We start from the raw sequence: 9,057 nt of genomic DNA, 5'->3' as shown, positions 1-9,057 counted from the left end.
GCAGTAGGCCACCGAACGATGCTGTTGTAGAATTCTTGATGTTCGTCAGGTACAAATTGTAAAAGTTTATGTAAATCATTGATTTTTTCCTTTTTCAGAGGAACCATTCCTGATAGGTAAGCTAGTTTTGTAGGAATGGTTAGTATTGGTTTCCCAGGTTGTGCAAGACAGAATGTATGGCTCACTAATCAATTTATAAACTCTTTTGCCAAATGGTACCTCTTAACTCAATGTTGTAGGACAAATGCATCATGTTGCTAATACCAAAGTTGATTTTTGGTCTCGTGGCACACTTTTGCAGGACGTTTCTTCTGAGATACAGTTATTCTTATAGTACAGCTGCCATCAGTTCTTGGAATATAGAATGTCAACAGAAGTAATTTCTTTGACCATAAATTTGTCTGTATTGCTGGATTCTACTATTAACGTTGTGAGTTCATGCACACTGAAAAGTCTATTATGGCGTTTGATGTATCTCTTTATAATACTGAAATCTCTGTCACATGGCAAGAAGGAATAGCCTCTTACAGGGAAGAAGTGTTCGATTTTGCTTAACTGCCGATTGTCAGTCATTGACAAAAGTAGTCTGGATAAAGAATGGTCCTTATTTTGTCCACTGCAGTTGTCTGAGTACAAATGTATCTCAGTAATCTCTGGTGAGACATCCTTCAAGTAGTCATACAAAAAAAGAACAAACTTCGTTTGGACCCTTCTTTGCGATACCTTCATGGTAGATATATATTTTGGCAGTGTTGTTAGTTATATCATGTATGCCAAATACACTTACAGTTAATTGGCGCAGATAGAGTGTTTCCTGAACAGGAACCTGTGGCAACTGTATGTTTTGCATGTAGTCAAAACATAATGCTAGTTCATTAGGCTGGTTTGACGATTCGGCATCTGCTTTCATTTGGTTATAAAATTTCTTGAATCGCCTGTTGTGAACCAAAAGTTCTGCCGCTGCACACCTTTTAGCAGCATCATTGAGATGAGGACTTCGTAATTTCAACTTTAATTCCTTACATTCACAGCAACAATCGACTTGAGGGCGTCCAAACGATAAACAGAAATTATCTTTGAAGAATTTTGCATAGAACTGATAGCTTACATTAGTTTTGGGATTCTTTTCCTTGAATAACTTATACATTATGGTCAAGTTGAGCCTGGAATCTAAATATTTTCTTTCCCTTCCAGAGTAATGACTTTCCTTCACAGGAAAACTTTCAATGTGTTCTTTAATAAGAACCCTCGTCTGTGATGGAATACAATTTACACTGGAATTCTTCCCTCGCATATCTTTGGGACTCTTCCCCAGTATACTCAGGCTCCTGATTCGTTTTACACGCTTCATTGTTATATAATGTAAATATATAAATGCTTGAAGACATAGGTACCTCAATCCTTTCTTCACCAACAATTGTGTGGTACTTAAATGATTTTACATTTCTTCGTGAATCTTCTTTACGAGGACGGCGTTGCTTGTTATCATGAACGTCTATCAGCGATTGAATAAATATGTCCTGCTCATCTTTTGTTGACAGATCATGATATCAGGTTAGAATTTCGTGCTGGTCCTCTTCACTGATTCCCTTAAAACAGTTCTTCCTCTTACACCTAGAAAAAATAATTCACAACATTTTGGTTATGAACACTAAATTTAACAATACCTATGATACTTGGCTATACAATAAGATATTAATACATTACGTATCTATTTTAATTTGTAATAAGCAATATTTACCTGCAAGGTGTTCCTGTTTTTTTGGCTGGCACAAGTTTCCCTTTGTAATCTGTGTATTCTCTGCCCTTAACTTTTGCTAACTTAGTTATATTTCTAGCCCATGAAGAAGGATTACTCTTCCTTTTTTTCCCACCAAAGGGCTTTCTTCCATTTCCATAGTAAGAAAATCGACTCTACCAATGCAATTGTAACAAACTAAATAAATTACAGCCCTGCAGCCTACTGGCAAACATAACCTCTCTTAACTATCAGCTGTTAATTTGGCGCACATCGGTAAGTTGTGCCAACATTCTTTAATATAAATGACACTTCCCTGCAAAAAGGTCTTCAGTCATGGACTGAGGACCTTTCTGCATGGAAATATGTAATTCGGTAGTCGGTTTTTCTGCTTTCTAGTCACTTGACTGAATCCCTTTTATTGTAAAAATACGTAAACCACATATGAAATCATTAATATGAAGTTAACACATTTTCGATGATTTCATGACTGAGGCCCTTTCTGCAGGGGCTGATTTAATTGCTTTAAATGACCTCATTTGGTGCAACATAAATTATTCGAGATAGTTTTATGCCCACTTTCAAGATGCAGGGTCAAATATATCATCAAACAGGTTCCTTATTGCCAACGCCGGACAGTGGCTACAAATTTTTGCAAATTTATTTTATGGGCGATTCAGCAAGACGAGTCAATCAGCGTTGTGCACAAAATAATTCAGTGAAAAGACCAATTGTGGAACAACTCCAAATATTTTTCCATCAGCACAACGAATTGGTTGCATTATTTAAGACCGCATTAGATCGCATGCCATCTGATAACCACGAAATTGTCATCAGAGCTGATAAGACGCCTGTAGGACAACACGCAAGACGTTTTAATGCGCCAACAATTGATGAAGTCGCTATTGTCGTCGTGGGTGAAAATTTAGAAAATCGAGATATTGTTTTACATCGGCGCAGGGGTTAATTTCAGTGGGAACGCAAGGGAACGGCGTTCCCTTACCTCCCAAGAGTGCCGGAACGCAAGGGAACGCACTTAAAACTAAAGGTTTAAAAAACAATTACGTTGGATCAATATTATGCTTTGTTTGCGAGTGACTCGTAAGCAGGTAGGAAGCGCCCGTACAAGCCGTTGTGAGCTGTGTTGTGATGAGTCATGCACAGAATCAGGGAGGAAGGTGACTGGTGAGTCATCCTCGTCCGCGCCTCTCTATAACATAACAATGCCCACCCCTTCCTCCCCTCCATTCTTTCGCCGCGCCACCGCCCCCGTGATCGTTGGAGTTTAGTCAGTTTACAACAGGTGCGTTGACTTGACCTTGACGCCGTTTCGCGTTTAAGTTACAAGTTGCATTGTGTTCGATGATTGTGTTCGTTTTTATACTTATTAGTGCTAGTGCAGCTAAATAGTTTGACTATGACTACCATAAAATTTGTTGATTTTTTTAAACCTAACCCTAAGAAACAAAAAGGTTACGTGAATTCGGAAGCATCAAGTACGACTTCAATTGTTAATCAAGATAAAAAAGAAGACGCAATCGGAATCAAGGAGGATAATTGCGATTACCTTTCCCCTTCGACTTCCTCGTAGGACAAAACAGTATCCAGGTGGAGGGTTTGGGATCTGATACAGACGAAGCTAAGGTTAGTATAGAAAATAATGATTTTGTTGGGGGTGAACAGCCAGTTTGTTGGTCTGTAGAACAAACTGTTGAATTCAAAGCAAAAAATCCATGGTTAATTGTGAACAGAGAACTAGGTTGCAATGTTTGCAGAAGCGTGAGTACTCTAGGTGCCGGGAAAACGAAGGGCCTAAAGATTAGCGAAGAGTGGGTTTTAGGAACTATTACCGCTTCCGGAAACAATAAGAAAGACCAGCAATCCTCTCTTAGGAAAAAGATATTTTTACACCGTGGGTCTCGAGCTCACTCTTTAGCTGAAAAAATACTCAATGAAGCAAAGAAAGATACAATGAAAAAAGCTGTTGCTTCTATGCATCAAGAGCAGCAAATTGTAACTGAGCGCATTTTCCGCATGGCTTATAAGCAAGCCAAATTAAATAGGCCATTCTTTGAGTTTGAAACTGAAATTGATATTCAAATAATGAATGGTTTAGATATGGGCCGAATCCTCCATTCAAATGTCGCTTGCTCCAATATAGTTCATCATATTTCTGATGAAATGAAATCAGACTTAATAAATGGCCTAATCAAGTCAGACTCTAAATTTTCCCTGCTTTTAGATGAAGCCACTTCAGTTTCAAACAAAAATGCTTTGGTGGTTTATATCAGAACTGTTCTAAAAGGAATGCAAAACCCTATGACAGTGTTCTTAACACTTTTTGAACTAAATAGCACAACATCAGCTGGTATATTACAAGAACTTTTAAATCAGTTACAAGCATTAGGTCTAAGCTTTGAATTCATAAAAGACCACATGATTGCTCTAACTTGTGATGGTGCATCAGTGCTACTAGGCAAAAAATCTGGCCTTGCTATGCAGCTTACTGAAACATTCCCCAACTTGTTCATTTGGCATTGTTTGAACCATCGTTTAGAGCTTGCCGTACACGATTCCGTAGAAGAAGTAGCTGGAATCAATCATTTTAAGATCTTCATGGATAAAATTAGAAACATGTTTAGTTGTTCTCCGAAAAATAGCAGGGAGTTGGCAGAAGTTGCTAAAGGACTAGAGGAGGAAATTTTGAAAATCGGCCGTGTTTTAGATACTCGTTGGGTAGCTTCCAGCTTAATGGCGGTGAAAGCAGTTTGGACAGATTTTAAAGCTTTGTACAACCATTTCCTTGAAGCATCTGAAGACAAGCAAAGGGACTCGAAGCAACGTTCGACTTACAAAGGGCTTTGTAGTACATTGTCTTCTACAACTTTCGTACACAACCTTGCATTGATGTACGATGCTCTAGAAGAGTTAGCTGATTTGTCCCTTCAGCTTCAAAAATCAAGCCTCAACCTTATCCAAGCCCACAGTGACATAACACTGTTAATCAAAGTGTTTGAAAACCGAGTTGAAAACATGGGTAGACGTTCAGTGGAAGCTAAAATTGCTATTGACGATTTGATGTTTCAAGATGTTGAACTTTATGTGAGAGCCAAGATACCAAGTATTCCAGAAAAACAGTTCTATCGGAGCCTCGCAAACAACTTGACTTCAAGGTTGCTATCATCTTCAAATGCGTCTGAAAACTACAACACAATCATGAATGACATCAAAGTGATCCACCCCATGTATTGGCCAAAAGACTTATCCATCACCTACGGAGAATGTGAGATCCAGCGAATCTGCGATAGATTTAAGATTAGCAGCTCTCAGGATATAATTAGAGACTTCAGACACTTCAAGCAGGGACTGAAGCCTATGTTAAGTGGAGAGAAACCTACTATTCTTGAGCAGCCGCCGTCGTTTAAGAAACTGATATCCATCATAAATAGCATTGCAGTGTCTAGTGCTGAATGTGAACGTGGATTTTCTGCAATGAATTTAATTATGACTCCTCTTAGATCTTCACTCTACATTAGCACGGTTTGCGATTTATTGCGGATCAGGCTCCTAGGACCTCCTGTGGCTAGATACAATCCCGAGCGACACGTCAAAACTTGGCTGGCGAAGGGACACCATTCTGCACTTGACACCAAGTCAAAACAACGAAGGCAGAAAACGTACAATGAAGACAGCATTGCATTGTGGGAACTTTTTTCCTAAACCCGTTCTTTTTTAATATCTTTTAGAATTTCAGAACATTAAGTTTTCATAAAAATAACTAGGCCTAACTTGTAGTTGTGTTCTAAACTTAAGTTTTCTTAGTTTTCTTTTTGTATTTACAGTTAGTTGTGTATTGATGTTTTTTTGCAGTTTTCACTTCAAAAAATTAACAAACAACTAATTTTACCAACTAGGCATTGCCTTACAATATTAGACTACAATGACTACAAACCGTACATTGTCATAATAAGTAGATTAAATAACACCTTAACTTTTTAAAATTTCATTAAATTTTTAAAATGAAACCGTGTTACTTCTTTGTGTCATTTATTTTGTGTGTAATTAAACACTTCCTTTTATTTTCCAAGAAGTTGGTCTATTTTGAATGTATGAATATTGTTTTTTTACCCATAAGGTAGGCCAAATTTTCTTTGTAAAATATGCAAAATTGTAGTTCAAGCAAGCTGTTATATTCAAAAACATCTATTTACATATGGATATGTATTATTACAACTGTACTGTATATCAATAAAATTATAAATAAGGCTTTATTTGTTTTTATTTTACCATTCATTAAAAAAGTAATATTGGTAAGCTTCATTGCTTCAAACAAAATGGTCAGTGAAAGTAGTCAACAAGATGTTAATGGAGCAAAGGGTGAACTCAATTTAAATTCATGTTTTTATTTTCTTACATCATAATCAAGCACTTTAAAAAGTAATCACCATTAAAATATCAATTTTTTATAAAAATAATTGTAGTATTATGTCTGGATGGCCTAAAAACGCGGGTTTACAGTTATAATTTTCAAAACCTTTTCCCGGGGGAGGGCCCCCGGACTTTCCTCCTTCCTGGGGGGTATTCCAGACCCCCCGGTCTGAGCATCCCGCTTTAGAGTTCCCACACCTAAAACTTTAGAAATTAAGCACTGCATCGGCGGAACGATCAACTGCAGCGTGCCTCCAAAACACATCGATCATATGATGCGTTACAATATCCTATCTTATTTTGGCAAGGTGAAGATGGGTATCATTTTCCAATGAAGATGATTAATCCAATTACAGGCGCCGAAACTAACAAAAAAAATAGTTCAATGAATCATTATTAATACCGACTGATGGTTCGGCTATATTAGGACAACCACATCTTAAAATGTCGGCGTCTATTTCACCAATATGCTGTGGATATGTACGTGAAAGTTGAGACAGAGCGATTGACTTATATCAGGTTGAACCAGGCAAAACTCTGTTCTGAGTAATACGTTCATCTGCGGGATGGAGTTAATGCTAACGGAAATGCACAGAATGTCGGCAGAACAACTATTCTCCCAGCAACATGCGTAGGAAGTTCTCGGCATATGCATGAATACGCTCAAGATGCTATGTCGTATGTACGTCATTATGGCACACCAGATTTGTTTATCACGTTCACGTGCAATCCTTAGTGGACAGAAATTCGACAAGAATTATTACCTGGCCAATCACCCATCGATCGCCACGACATCACTGCAAGGGTGTTAAAAAGAAAATTAAAATCAATCATGGATTTTATTGTCAAGCATCGCGTGTTCGGAGAGACGCGTTGTTGGATGTATTCAGTCGAGTGGCAATAGCGCGGATTGCCACATGCACATATCCTCATTTGGTTGGTTGAGAGGATAAGACAGAATGAAATCGAAAATGATGAAGATTCACTATTACGTGAGGTGATTACAAAAAAATATTTTTCATGGTCCCTGTATAATATTAAATCCTATTTCTCAGTGTATGGTTGAAGGAAAATGTTCAAAACGCTACCCAAGACAATTAGTATCAGAAACAATTACTGGAAATGATGGTTATCTACTATATCGCCGCAGATATACAGATGACAATGTAAGGTCAACATTAGTCAAAGTGAATCAACAGGACATTAAAGTTGATAATCGTTGGGTTGTTTCGTCTTCGCCGTTACTCTCAAAGACATTTAAAGCACACATAAACGTCGAATTTTGCCAGTCTGTGAAATCTATTAAGTATATTTGCAAATACGTGAACAAAGGTATTGTGTTCGGAGTTGCTGCCAAAAATTCAAACGATGAAGTCACTCAATTTCAAATGGGCCGCTATGTTAGCAGTAACGAAGCAATGTGGCTTTTTTTTTTCATTTGAAATACATGAAAGACACCCCACAGTTGTTCACTTGGCAGTACATTTGTTAATAGGTTATATTAAAAACTCGGCATCTTTCTTAATATTGTGTAATTTCCTCTTTCTATTACACATATTTCTCACACCCCAGCCATACATATTTTATTACTCACACTATTACAGTCGTACCAACATAAGTTATTCAAACCAACACCAAAGTTACCTAATGATTTTATTGTTTCCAACAGCTCCCCTCAATAAACTTTATCTAGGTAGACTTTGAGAAACAACTACGTAAAGAATACAAGTGAACAGCCAAAAAAATTTAATCAATAATTTGCATTATTCTAGCCCTATACTTGTACTGTTGCATTTAGTACAGAAAATTATTGAGATTTTTATTTAAATGATTTATTTTATATGCATAGGGACTATGAACATTTTTGTACAATTATGACCCTGTGTAAATTCTCTATGAACTTTATTTCTTGTTTGTTTTGCGAAGAGAAGTATCTGTTTTGATGTATGCTTTGGATTTTTATAAGGAGGGTTGGAGATTAAAATTAAGGGAATATGAGCCTCCATGTTAAAGGTTTGTCATATTGAGAAGGACAAGTTATTGTGTGGTATTGATGAATTGAAGTCCATATTTGCAGCTGGAGCTGGAGCATGAATGTTTGAAATTACAACTTGTCTCATAATGTGAATATTATTTCAGTATGTATATGGTCACGAGGGTAACACTTATTATACTGTGACTATGTATCAAAATATGGTGAGTTTGCGAATATTTATGTTAGACCTTGAAAAGCCAGAAATGACCATAGCTGTGCAGCTGGTTTCTGCTATGAAGAACATTTAATGCAGAAATTTTGCTGAATTGAACAGAAAGCTGAAGTTCATTAATATTTATTGATATAAGCAATATCCTGTAGCGTACAAACCAGTGGTAATACCGAGTTAAGAACCTTGTGTTCGAACTAGTTGAAATATTTGTTTAGCTTGGAAAATAACTATTGACAATTTGATGCGCACACATAATAAATTAGTCCGGGTATTTAATTATATTTCTTTGCTTTTCCATTTTCATTGAAATGTATTGAATGCATTGATAGATTATACTGATAAATTGTGAACATTCAGATATGCACTAAAATCATATACATACAATATTTGGTTTATACATGAGTACATACATGGTGTATACACCATACATACTTCTTATACATTTCAAGAGTGTGATCTTATTCACTGCTTTAGTGAACATGTCAGCTATTTGATCTTGAGTACACACATAAGTAGTATATAATAGGGGCTCCTGAAACAGGATGCAGGATGTGGTGCTTGGTGCCGAGCCACATCTCTGACGTCACGTCTATCTGTGTCGACACGGCGGCCATCTTGGTTGAGTGTAACGGGACACCGCGTAACGTGACACTTTTTCGTGCATGCAGCCGGCGTTCGGGACAC

Source organism: Bacillus rossius, chromosome 1 (assembly GCF_032445375.1).
Source record: "Bacillus rossius redtenbacheri isolate Brsri chromosome 1, Brsri_v3, whole genome shotgun sequence".
Classification (NCBI taxonomy): Eukaryota; Metazoa; Arthropoda; class Insecta; order Phasmatodea; family Bacillidae; genus Bacillus; species Bacillus rossius.
The sequence above is the reverse complement of the archived record's forward strand: the minus strand, read 5'-3'. Positions refer to the sequence as shown.